Below are 12,230 nucleotides of genomic sequence, written 5' to 3' on the forward strand. Positions count from 1 at the left end.
CTCTGATAAGCGTTTAATCTCTAACATTTACAGGGAACTCATACAACATAACAAAAGGAAGGTAAACTATCCAATCAAAATATGGGCAAAGGACATAAATAGACACTTTTTGAAAGAGGACATAAAGAAGGCCAAGAGACATATGAAAACATGCTCAAAGTCAGTAATCATCAGAGAGATGCAAATCAAAATGACAATGAGGTACCATTTCACACCTGTTAGAATGGCTATCATCAACAAATCAACATGGGACAAGTGTTGGTGAGGATGTGGCAGAAAAGGAACCCTCCTTCACTGCTTGTGGGAATGCAGACTGGTGCAGCCGCTGTGGAAAACAGTAAGGAGTTTCCTCAAAATGTTAAAAATGGAACTCCCATTTGACCCAGTAATACCACTTCTAAGAATATATCCCAAGTAATCAGAAACACCAATCAGAAAGGATATATGCACCCCTCTGTTCATAGCAGCATAATTTACAATAGCTAAGATTTGAAAACACCCTAAGTGCCCATCAGCAAATAAGTTGATTTAAAAACTGTAGTACATTTACACAATGGAATAGTATGCTGTTGTTAAAAAGAAGGTGTTCTTACCATTTGCATAAGCATGGATGGACCTGGAGAGCATTATGCTAAGCAAAATAAGCCAGTCAGAGAAAGATAAATATCACATGATCTCACTCATTTGTAGAATATAATGAACAACTTAAACTGATGAACAAAAAGAGCAAGAGGGGAAAATATTTTAGAATATAATAGAAATAATCCTGTTATTTGCAGATTTTTAATATTTCCTACAACTTTTGTGATATCATACTATGTTAGTATAGTTTTGGTAATATTATATTTAAAATCCTTTTTTCTTGAAATATTAATGTTTACTGAATGTAATATTACTATATTTAAGATCATTTTTCTTGAATAATTTGTGTTTATTTCACGTAACATGATTATATTTAAGATCGTTTTTCTTGACAAAAATATATAAATAAAATGAAAAAAGTGCAATATGGTTATTGTCATTAATTGGGACTCAGTACTACTTGATCATAAGTTGAAAGATCATATGTCCAGTTTGCATGCTATAAACTAGGCTTATATCTCTGGTCCCATATTAATTATTAACAGCACCTACTTTCATTCACAAAAATGTCCCCAAATGACATCTTAATCATAAGGAACAAGGCAAGAAGCCAACTGTTAGAGTTCAGTTATCAGATCAATAGCAACAGGAAAACATCTGACTCAGGACTTTTTCAATCTTCCCTAAGGAGCAGGATTGGTGCTAGAATCAGAGCTGGAACTGCATCCCTGAAACAGGCCAAAGCTTGTGGATAGAAGACTTCAGATACATGTTATATTTTACTTCTCCTTGAACAATTTCTTCTTTATGTTCCCTAATCCCGGGAGAAAAAGGAATTAGAAAGCCATTTGATTTTTTCAAACAGGCATTTTTGTCTGTCTCCCTAGAAAGAACAAAGTCAAATCCTTCTGATATTGAATTGCCTCAACACTTTAAAGCCCCAGAACTGTGATTATGGTCTGAAAATAGTTCTTGACATAAAACAAATATTAAAGATTGAGTTGAGTTTAAAGATGGGTTCTCCTTAGTTCTAAGGAGGCTAAAACCAGGGTTAGACCAAAAATCAATTTATTACAGGCATAAGATAAGGAATTATACTGAGGATTTCATCTTTATAATACTTTTTCCTTTAGAAAGACCTCTTTCAATCTTTACATTCATGAATTCATATATATGGGTATATATTGCATATGTATATACAGGGTGTCCCAAAAATGTATATGCACTTTGAATTATTATAAAGTCAATGTTTATTAACATACAGTGCATTTTCAAAATTTAAAAGAATCTAAAGAAGTGAATAATTTTCCTTTGTCAATGCCTGTTTTTAAACCAATAACCATTCTGGTCCAGGCACTGCTGATAACATGAAGCAATGGAATCACAAACATCAAGAATCATTTTGTTCAGTATTTGTATGCCCTCAATTCGTCAGCTGTTGCCAATTTTATACTGTAAACTTTATTTTTTATGTATCCCCATAAAAAAGTCTAGTGGCACTTTAGGATAAATTTTCTTTGTTCAAAGCTTAGTCTGGCTTCAACCATTATTTCAAATCAGTTAAACCTGAAAAAGAGTGAAAATTGAGTTATCAGTTATTAAAGTATGTATACATTTTTGGGAACACCCTATATATGTAAAGAGAGACAGAGAGAGTAGTCCTGTAGGTATTGACCTGGAAGAACATTTATATATATGCAGCAATGCAGAAAATAAGTGTAAGAAATAAAAATAAGTATATGGAATATGTGTGTCTGTATATGCTTAATGAAGAATCTAAGGATATCACTAAGGAATGAGAAAAGGGGTTGGTGAGAAGTAGGTAAATTTGATATTTTACTGATAGTCAATGTGTTTCTGTATCATTTTACCTTTTTTAACAATAAGCATGTGTTACTTTTTAAATTAAAAAACTCATGACAAAAATTATCATTTTGATTTTAAGCATAATTAGGTTTCCAAACCATGCAAATATACCTTTTAAGATTATGTATCAATAAACAAGATAGTTGCACCAGAAAACCAGAGTTTTAATTTGATATTATATGTAAATTAGAGGCCAAATTACTAACAGAAATAAACAGCCTCTTGAAAGTGTAACAGCCTCACCTTGTAACTTCCATTCTTTTATTATAATCTACAGAACTGTAGCAGGCAGAATTATAAAACACCCCCTTGGTGTATAAACCCTGTATAATTCTTTCCCCTTGACTGTGGTCAGGACCTGTAAATACGATGGGATTTCACTCACATGAGTATATGAATATTCTATATACAAGGTAAAGGGTGAAAGGATTTTGCAGATGTTTATTAAGGTCCCTATTAATTTGCCTTTAAGTTCATCCCATGGGAGATTTTTCTGTGTGGGCCTGACCTGATCAGGTAAGTCCCTTAAAACTGAGAAGAGTTCAGAGACAGGATTAGTAGCAGTAAATACTCTCCTGTTGACCTTGAAGAAGCAAACTGCCATATTACATAGAGAGTCATGTGACAGGAAATGGCAGGAAGACTCTAAATGGCATAGAGACTGAGGCAGAGGGCCTCAGCTCTACAGGCTCAAGAAACTGAATTCTGCCAATAACCAATAAGGTGGGAAGAGTATCCAAAGCCTCAGATGAGACTGCAGCTCTGACTGAGACCTAGTAAGACCCTAAGCAAATGACCCAGTTGACCATGCCAGGACTTCTGACTCATGTAAATAATGAGATAATAGATGTGTGTTGTTTTAAGTTGCTACTTTTGTGGGAGTTTGCCACATGACAATTGAAAACTAAAACCAATTTCCCACCTGGCAGTCAAGACCAGTTTCCATTTCTCGTTTTTGCAAAATTATCTTTTACTGCTCTTTGTTCTAGCCTAAGATAACTCTATTCAAGGACTCATAAATATGTAGTCACCTTCCACATGCTATCATTACCCCCAAGAAGAGATGGCAGAGAGAAATATGGTTGAATGCACAGAAATCAAATAAGCGCTGTACACCAGAGAGTTCTGCGATGATCCATTGTTCTCTATATCTGTGTTGTCCTCTATGTTTAGCCACCAGATACAGGTGGCTAATGAACTTATGAAGTGTGGTTAGCACAATGAGGAATTAAACTTTAATACTATATAATTTTAATGCATTTAAATTTAAATAACCACCAGTGGCTACCAGGTTGGACAGTGCAGTTCTAAATTAGGCCATTTAGGTGCAATTCCAAGTTCCATTATTTAGCTGTATGAACTTGCACAAGTTCCTTAACCTCTCTGTGCCTTGGTTTTATAATAATTTGATCTAATAATAGGGTAGTTATGAGCATTAAATGAGTTACTACATGTGAAGTACTCAAAATAAGACTTTGTATATAGTATAACATATGTTTGTCAAATAAATAAGTAGATTATCCTACTGTTTTATCTCAATCCTACCCATTTGTTTTTTAAACCCCAGAGATTTCACCTCTTACATTAAACCTTTGGTACAACTCCCAAACCACACAATACTTATTGGTTATAAAACTAATTTAGCAACTAATTGGATACTGTCTTGAATTGTCATTGTAATATTAGTAGGTGTGTTTTTTGTCTTGTCCTTAGGGAAATTGTTATATCACGTGTGCCTTTTTGTATCCATCACAGTGCCAACTACACATCAGTTTATCTAAAAGACAATCAATATTTGTTGACATTTCTATAGGGCCTTGTAATAGAGGTAGAGAAGGCATACTAGTAGACAATTACCGGAGATACTGCTAATACATTTTTTACATAGCAGGTATCATTTGGCTCAACTAACATAGCATCTTTAAAAACATACTGCCAAGAGTCTAGCTGTCAAGACCTTAGAGAGGGGAGGAAGTTAGAATCTTGGGCTGAGAAGTTTGTAAAGAAGATGGCAATGAGCCTGAGAAAGTATTAGTAACCAGGTAGTATACAAACACTCTCCCAAACCCAACACAGCCCATATACAACCAGATAGTGTGGTATTATCATATGCTATGGGTATTGGGGGCTTCTCAGAGGACAGAGTTTCAGCTTCCTTCCCTGGCTGGAGATTAGAAACAGTCAGTCCAAAGAGGCTTTACATCCTAGGATGCTGACTTTGCTATAAGCTTCTGGAGTAGCTTCAAGACTCATTAGAAACTAGTCCTGTTGGAATCCATATCCTAATCCCAAAGTCTGACTCCTGGCCTTCTTCATTCCTGCCTTATGCTCAGCATGACAGTCTCCTATCTACTGATCCTGCCCAGTCTTTGGGATCATGCCTCAATCTGACAAATCATTTGAAACTGTCTCACCTCCATCTAAGAACAAAACTTTGGTTCAGTTTCTAACAGGACCTGTGTCCCAACCAACTCTCTGTATGACTGCACCTCTAGCTTAAGTTCTGTTTCCAAGCAGCGTGAGCACCACTCTCTCTTGCTTGAATCTTCATTGACTTGGCAGGCTACAATGTTGTCTTACACTGGACATATAACTTCAGGAGCATCCTAAGAAACTATTTAATGGAAAGTTAGAAGGGATCGGGGGAAGAAGAGTGATAAGAATACTATAGCTGCCCAGCTGTAGCGACTCAGTGGTTGAGCATTGACCTATGAACCAAGAGGTCATGGTTCAATTCCCAGTCAGGACACATGCTCTGGTTGCAGGCTCAATCCCCAGTGTGTGGGGGTGTGTGTGTGTGCAGGAGGCAGCAGATCAATGATTCTCTCTCATCATTGATGTTTCTATCTCTTTCTCCCTCTCCCTTCCTCTCTGAAATCAATAAAAATATATTTCAAAAACAAATACTATAGCCAGCCCTTTCTTAAATCATACCAAGTCACTAGCTCAATTATGTACCACTGTGCATATTAAAAAGATCTCTCAAGGAGCTCACTTAAGCTTACACTCTACTCTCTTTTGTAATCAACGAGCTCTATTTTTTGAATGACTAAGTATTTTTCCTAATTTTAAGAAAAGCCAATCTTCCCTAGCTGGTGTAGCTCATTTGGTTGAGTGTCATCCCATGCACCAAGAGATTATCAGTTCAATTCCTGGTCAGGGGTCACAGCACATTCCTGGGTTGCAGGCTTGAACCCTACTAGGGAGCATGCATGAGGCAGCCAATGGACAGTTTTCTCTCTCAAAAAAATTATTTTAATTAATTAAAAAATCAGCAAAATCATATTTTTAAAAAGCCAATCTACTTTTATTTGCAGGTGTTTCCACTTACACTTGAGGGCATTTCTTCATATAATATTCAACCATCTAATACGTTAAGGAAGAAAAAAGAAGAAATAAGTATTAAACCCTCTATAGGAAAATACTAGCAAAGTAGTAAAAATAAATAAATTTAAGAAAAGCAGCAGACTCAGCAAAGGTAATATTGCTCACCATTAAGAGTTTCTCTACCTTTATTATCCATTATTAATGTAGCCTTTTATTTTTGCTGCATTTATTTTTGCTGCATTAGGAAGTCTGCATAAAGTATAGTGTAATAGCAACAGTCACTCTACTCCTACTGGAACATGACAATAAAATTTAAATCGTGTAGATCATTAGTAAACACAGTAACTGCATCGTTTAATACTAGGGTATTAAACAAAATATCCTCATTGTTATTTTGTATCATGATTCAAAACCAAATATGCTATTATTTTTATAAAGTTCAGTTTAACTACAAGCTATAAAAACTCTTCCAATGCATATTTTAAGTATAATTATTATGTTTTTAAAACTCTGGAATAGCAGAAATATGTCTATGTCATTCCTGGAAATAAAACTATTGATCAATAATTCATGAAAGTTTTGTCATAATCTGACTACCAAAATGTCACCAGTTCATGTTAATTGAAAGGAAAGCCAGTGTGACTAGTGGCAGGGGAACGTAAAGAAAAAATACTTTTTTTACAAGAACACAGAATATGACAAACTTCCAATCAAAATATTTCTAAGCATTCACCTCTTTTGTTAATGAAGATAAAGCTGACTTTCAGGTGTTATGAGCAATAAATTAGATCACGTTTATCACGTGTCTTAAATAAGGAATAGAATAATGTAGACACTCAACAGAAATAGCAATTGTATTATTATGGAACCCTAATAGCATTTTAGGAATTTACTTAATTGAATATGTAAGTGAAATAACTTGAGATCTCACCCTAGTTGACCATGAGCAGTATAGTCATCCTGTGTATTTCAAATTATTCCTTGGGAGTATAAACCTATCTCTCCTATTTTTTCTGTTTGACATTTGGCTCCAAAATGCTTCCCCTAGTTTCTCTGGATCACTACAGACTTTGGTCCATCTAGTTACCTTTAAACAACAACCCACTCCAGTTCTCAAAGTTAACACCAGTCTGAAAACAGGTTGTGATGGTTAACACATTTTGCTGGAAACTTGATCATTTCATCAGAATGTTACAATGAAGTATCAAATATTTTTGCTCCCCAAATTCATAAGACACACCCCAATATGGAGGGTCTCTTATAGGCCAAATGCTAGAGTTTCTTCTGGCATCACCTCTCTCTCCTCAGTTCCAAGGCTTTCAGGCTTTGGTCCCAGGGAATGCCAGAAGAAATGAAAAATCCCTGGATAGACATGAAGGCTTGGATTACAATCCTTCCAACCTAACTAAAAGTAAACTTCTGTAGTATTTGGAACAGTTAGCATTCTACTTGGAATTATTTACACTTAGATTACTTCCAATATCAGAGGACAAAGAATAAGTACTTAGCTTACTTCTGCAGGTCAATAAAGCTCACAATTAATTCCTTCCAGAACAAAGAGAAAGACTATCTACTCCCAAGGCACATTCCCACTTTCACTGTTTCAGCCCCAGGAAGCAATTTCCTACATTTTTGTAAGTCAGTTTTATCCTAGCTGCCAGTCATCAAGGAATCAGACATATTAAGGTTCAGTCTTGGACCACCTCACTACACTAAGTAACAATAATAAGGTCTTGCCAGACTATTTTAGTAAATTGATTTTTTTTAAAAACATTTAGCATTAGTACATTAACTGTTTCTATGAATATAGGAAGCTGCCAACTTTCAATTAGAAAGCAGTTGATTTCTCAAGTAAGATAATAATTACTCTGCAGACTTGTTGAAGATTTTTTTAGAAAGTACAAAGATAAACTTCAGTGTAGCCTGCATTCAAACAATCCAAAAAATTCAATTAATGCCCTTTTGACAAACTGTAAAAACAGGCTTCATTTGTCACTTTACTAATGCTAGTTAAACATTCCAGAGTGATTTTATTTTGATACTAGAGGTCCCGTGCATGGATTCATGCACCAGTGGGGTCCCTCTGTGTGGCCTGAGGGGATTGGGCAGAAACCAGCAGTCCAACACTGCCTGCCACTCCTGCCTACTGTTCCCACTCACCCCAGCCCTGCTGCACCTGCCAAGGGCTTGAGCCCAGTCAGTCCCAATTGGGAGAGGCTCACGCTGCTACAGCAGTACTTCCCAGCCATGAGCCCTGCATCTGGCACCTGTCAGTCAGCTGAGTGGTGCTCCCGCTGTGGGAGCACACTGAAAACCAGGAGGCAGCTCCTGCTCTGAGTGTCTGCCCCCTGGTGGTCAGTGAGCATCATAGTAACCAGTCAACCAGTCGACCGGTTGACTGGTTGTTCGGTTGTTCAGTATTTCAGTTGTTTGGTCATTGGGGCCTATATATATATATATATATATATATATATATATATATATATATATATAGACTAGAGGCCTGGTGCACGAAATTTGTGCACAGAGGGGTGTGTCCCTAATCCCTCTCCTGCACCCTCCCCAGTCTGGGATCCCTCTCACAATCCAGGACTGCTAGCTCCCAACTGCTCGCCTGCCTGCCTTCCTGATTGCCCCTAACCGCTTTTGCCTGCCAGCCTGATCACCCTCTAATCACTCCCCTGCCAGCCTGATTGATGCCTAACTGCTCCCCTGCCAGCCTGATTACCCCTAACTGCCCTACCCTGCAGGCCTGGTCACCCCTAACTGACCTCCCCTGCAAGCCTGGTCACCCCTAACTGCCCTCCCTGAAGGCCTGGTCCCCCCCAACTGCTCTCCCTGCAGGCCTGGTTCCCCCCCAAATGCCCTCCCTTGCAGGCCCAGTTCCCCCCAACTTCCCTCCTCTGCTAGCCTGGTCAAAACTGCCCTCCCCTGCTGGCCATCTTTTGGCAGCCATCTTGTGTCCACATGGGGGCAGCCATCTTTGACCACATGGGGGCAACCATCCTTGTGTGTTGGAGTGATGGTCAATCTGCATATTACTCTTTTATTAGATAGGATAGAGGCCTGGTGCATGGGTGGGGGCCGGCTGGTTTGCCCTGAAGGGTGTCCCAGAACAGGGTGGGGGTTCCCTTGGGGCATGGGGAGGGCTGGGCTAGGGGCCTGTAGTGGTTTTCAGGCCGGCCATGCCCCCCAGCAACCCAAGCGGAGGCCTTGGTATCTGGAATTTATTTATCTTCTATAATTGAAACTTTGTAACCTTGAGCGGAGGCCAGGGCAGGCCAGGGTGGGAAGCTTGGCTTCCTCCATCACCAGGGGCACCCCAAGCCTCCGCTGGCTCCAGCTCCGTGGCTGCTGCCATATTTGTTGTGTTAACTTTCATACTCGCTCCTGATTGGCTTGTGCGCGTTGCTTGTGGGCGTAGCAGAGGTAGGGTCAATTTGCATGTTTCTCTTTTATTAGATAGGATTGATACAAAATTCCCAAGCAGACAAAAATTTTATCTGGTCTTTGTTTTAAAACATATTTTAATCTTTATTGTTGAAAATAGTACATATGACCCCATTTTTCCCCATTGACCCCTTCCAGCCCACCCCTACCCCTGCTCTAGGCCTTCACCACCCTATTTTCTATGTCCATGGGTTATAAATATATGCATATGTTTGGTTTATCTCTTCCCATCCACCCATTCTCCCTCCCCCCCCCCAACTTTCCTCTGAGATTCAACAGCCTGTTCCATGCTTCTATGCCTCTGGATCTATTATGTTCATCAGTTTATTTTGTTCACTAGATTCCACATGTGAGTGATATCATATGATACTTGTCTTTTTCAGACAGGTTTATTTCTTTTTTAAAAATATTATTGATTTCAGAGAGGAAGGGAAAGGAATAGAGAGATAGAAGGATCAATGATGAGAAAGAAGCATTGATTGGCTGCCTCCTGCACACCCTATACTAGGGATTGAGCCCACAACCTGGGCATATGCCTTGACCAGGAATAGAACCATGATCTCCTGGTTGATAGGTGGACAATCATCCACTGAGCCATGCCAGTCTGGCTGACTGGCATATTTCACTTTGCATAATACTTCCCAGGTCCCTCCATGCTGTTCCAAAGGGTAAGAGATCCTTCTTTTTTACAGCAGCATAGTATTCCATTGTGTAAATGTACCACAGCTTTTTTATCCACTCATCTATTGATGGCCACTTGGGGTGTTTCCAAATCTTAGCTATTGTAAATTGGGCTGCTATGAACATAGGGGTGCATATAATCTTTCTGATTGGTGTTTCAGGTTTCTTACTTTACAGACCAAGCTAAAGCCACTAAAAAGAGAACAAGTTTCTTTTTTCAGCTACTAAATGTTAGGCACCTTAGGAAACAATTTATATCTTTTGTCTATGTTTCTCACAACAACCCCCACGATTACCCAGATTTTACAAAGGAGGAAAGTGAGACTCAAAATTTAAGTAACTTGTCCCATACTCAAACTATTAGTTAGATGGTTGAGCTGGATTCACACCTAACTCTGTATGATTCCAAAGCCCACATACTTTCTACTGTCCACATACCCATGAAATCACCCAGTTTCCTGTGAAAATAATTGGTGCTTGTCAATCACATGCATTTGATGCAGTATTAGATCATACCAAATGAAATATCTCTTCACAAAAATTTATTGTTTAATTTTAAGTTAGTCCACCTTTGTAACTCTGAGAGGTCAAATCTCATTCTGCTTTGGGTGTGTACACATAGTGCCTATTAGGAATTAAAAGGAGTTACAAATGTGTCAAGAAGAGATTCTGCTGCTGAAATCCAGGTCAGGTTACTTGAAATGGATATATATCTTTCTCTTCTAAATGTTAATTAGATGTTCTATTTTATCTTCAAAAGTTTCTAGCAGAAATTTTCTTGAAGTTGACACTTATAGGTCAAAAGAGCTTCAACATAACATCCTCAGTCCCCCTATTCTGAAGGTTTTATATAATTTTACTAAAAATTTTGAAATGAAAAAGAAAGCCAAATTAAAAAAAAAAAAAACTGCTATAACCTCGGTATCCCAGCAATATCTTCAAAATTATTCAGTAGACCTAGTAAATGATAACATGAAATGTAAGCTACTTCAGATTCTACTGAATTTGACATTGTATCATCTATATGCCAATAATAAAGTAAATATTTTCAGACTCAATGCAGAAGTCTGTGCTAATTATTTTTTCAATAAGTATTTATGAGCCATTTTGTTATATTTTATATAGTTTATCATTCAAATCACAAATAAATAGCAATAAACTTTGTGTTAAAAGAGTTTGAAAGTACAATTTTAGAGGGCATGTGCTGGGGGGTAGGGAAGGCTGGGGGAAGGTCAATTTAGAAAAAAAAAGAGACATATGTACTACTATTTGTAATACTTTAAACAATAAAAAATAAAAAAAATATATAACATTGGACAAAAGAAACCAGACACAAAATAGTACATGTCATCCGACTGCATTTATATATGGCACAAAGATTGGCAAAACCCTTCTAGGGAGTTAGAAGTCAAGATGATGGTTACTCTTGGTGGGGGATGGCAGTAACTGGAAGAGAAACAAGGCGACTTCTGGGGACTGGTAATGTCCTGTGTCTTGATCTGGACACTCAATACACAGTTTGTGAAAATCCATCAGCTATATATTCATGATCTGTACTCTTTCATAAATAAATATATATAATAATAAAAGCATAATATGCTAATTAGACCAGAAAAAAAAAAAAGAAAGTACAATTTTATCACTTCATGTGGTTGACCAAGAAGCCACTTTTTATGGGCATAATGTAACATGGTTCATAAGCAGAGTGTATTGTGCTGCATTAAATTTTAACACTGATTATCAATGAAAAAAATGCAATTCTAAAACTAAACTAGCAAAACATCAATCAAGCAGTGGCATTTACATAAGAGTTGGGAGATCTGAGTTTATTTTTAGCTTTGCCTGTGTAACTTTGAATAAGTCACTTCACATCTCTGAGCCTTAGTTTCCCCTTCTATAAAATGAAGATGTTGGACTAGAATTGGCCCTGCAATTTGCATCAGATTCCCTTGAGAGTCCTATAAAAATACCATGCCCAGAATCTACCTTAAGAAAATTCCATTCAGTGAATCTAGGATGGGGCCCAGAAATCTGCCTGCTTACCAAGGGTCCAGGGAATATGGATGCTGGAGGTGCACACAAAATCTAAATCTCTTTCCAGCTCTACCATTCCCCTATACCAGTGGTCGGCAAACTGTGGCTCGCGAGTCACATGCGGCTCACGAGCCACAGTTTGCCGCTCTGTTGACTAATGAGTTTGTGGACCACTGGGATAGGGGCTTAATCACAAGGAACAACAACAGCCTGTAATTATTGGAATCGAGAGTCTAGGTCAGGGGTAGGCAAACTCTTTAGTCAACAGAGTCAAATATCAACAGTACAAA

This window comes from Plecotus auritus, assembly GCF_963455305.1.
Source record: "Plecotus auritus genome assembly, chromosome: X".
Classification (NCBI taxonomy): Eukaryota; Metazoa; Chordata; class Mammalia; order Chiroptera; family Vespertilionidae; genus Plecotus; species Plecotus auritus.